Source organism: Marmota flaviventris, unplaced genomic scaffold (assembly GCF_047511675.1).
Source record: "Marmota flaviventris isolate mMarFla1 unplaced genomic scaffold, mMarFla1.hap1 Scaffold_325, whole genome shotgun sequence".
NCBI classification, from domain to species: Eukaryota; Metazoa; Chordata; class Mammalia; order Rodentia; family Sciuridae; genus Marmota; species Marmota flaviventris.
The window spans coordinates 117,501-118,993 of record NW_027288191.1 but is presented as its reverse complement, the minus strand read 5'-3'; the positions used below and the strand labels follow the sequence as shown (position 1 = coordinate 118,993).

The 1,493-nt window shown below is 75.8% G+C and overlaps 1 non-coding gene across 1 annotated transcript; it reads left to right on the top strand.

Moving 5' to 3' along the window:
- Positions 1-367: 367 nt before the first annotated feature.
- Positions 368-520, top strand: LOC139704153 (5.8S ribosomal RNA). The gene has a single exon (XR_011706202.1). It is a non-coding gene; the product is annotated as a 5.8S ribosomal RNA (ribosomal RNA).
- The last annotated feature ends 973 nt before the right edge of the window (positions 521-1,493 follow it).

The window sequence follows — 1,493 nt, the reverse complement described above, 5'->3', positions numbered from 1 at the left end:
GGGGTGCCCGGCGGTCCCTTCGCGGCGGGCGTGTGTGCCGCTCCGCGCCGGCGGGGGGGGTGGTGGGAACCCCCGGGCGCCTGTGGGGCCCGTTCCGTGCGCCCGGCCGTGCCCCGGTGCGGTCCTGCGGCGCCGGGCGAGCCCCGTCGTGGAAAAACCTCTCGACCACCACTGGGTTTCTGTTCTGGTACCCTCGTGTGCTTGGCCGGCCGGGAGGCAAGCTCTCTCTCCCTCTCTCCCTGTCTTCGCGCTCCGTGCGCCTTGGCGGCGGGGTTGTGGGGGACTGTGGGGTGGTGGGGGGAGAGCCCGTGCCGCGCCAGGACCAGCGGGAGAGGGCCCTCGTGGCCCTCCTTCCGAAACCTCATACGACTCTTAGCGGTGGATCACTCGGCTCGTGCGTCGATGAAGAACGCAGCTAGCTGCGAGAATTAATGTGAATTGCAGGACACATTGATCATCGACACTTCGAACGCACTTGCGGCCCCGGGTTCCTCCCGGGGCTACGCCTGTCTGAGCGTCGCTTGACGATCAATCGCCCCCCCGGGGGTTTGGCTCTTCAGCCTTGCCCCCCCGCGGGATGGCGCGGCTGGGGGTTTTCTCGCAGGGCCCGCCTCGGGACCTACGTCCCCCTAAGTGCAGACCCTGGCGGTCGGTTGGCGGTGTGCCGCTTCCCCCCCCGCCCCTCGGTGGTTGGGGGGGGTCGTATGGTCTGTGGCCGCCGTTGCCGCCCGCCGGCCCGCCCGCCGCCACCTGCGAGTGGAGGCCAGAGAGGAGGAGAAGGGTGCGCGGTTGCTTCCGGTCGGTCCTCGTTCTGCCCGGTTGACGGGTCGCCGTCGGCGCGCGGTCGGTGCCGCCCGCGGCGAGGGTGTCGGGTGTGTCGTGAGGTAGAGCAGCGCTGGTGCGCGCCGGTCCGCGTCCGGGTCGCCGTCCGCCCCCGACGGCGGCCCGCCCGTGGCGCCGGGCCGGTCGCCCCCGCTGCTTTTCCCCGCGTCGCGCCCCCGCCCTCCGCGGAGGCCTCCCGCCGCCGCCGCGCGGCCCGGGCTGGCTCGGACGTTCCCCGGTCGCTGGCCGCGTGCCCGCGCCCGCCCCGCCGGGGTGGGGCACGCGCCGCGGGGGAAGGCGCGCGTGTGGCCGCGCCCCGGGGGATGCGTGCCCCGGCGGCGAGCCGCGGGACGCCGCGGTGTCGTCCGCCGTCGCGCGTTTTCCCTCCCGGGTTGTGGACGCGCCGCGCCGCTCCCCCCGCCGTGTCCCTCCCGCGCCGGCTCCTTCGCACGGAGCGGGCCAGCGGCGGCGGGGGAAGGAGGTCGGAGCGAGCTCGCGAGGCTGTCTCCCGGTCTCGGCGCGCGTGCGGGTGGAGGCCCGCGCGGGCGGCGTCGCGTGTGTGTCGGTGTGCGCTTGGCCCTCTTTCGGCGGGGGTTGGGTCGGGGGCGACCGCCGGGTCCGGTCCCGCCGCGCCCCGCTTCCCCGCCGTGTGGGCCTCCCGTCCGTCGCCG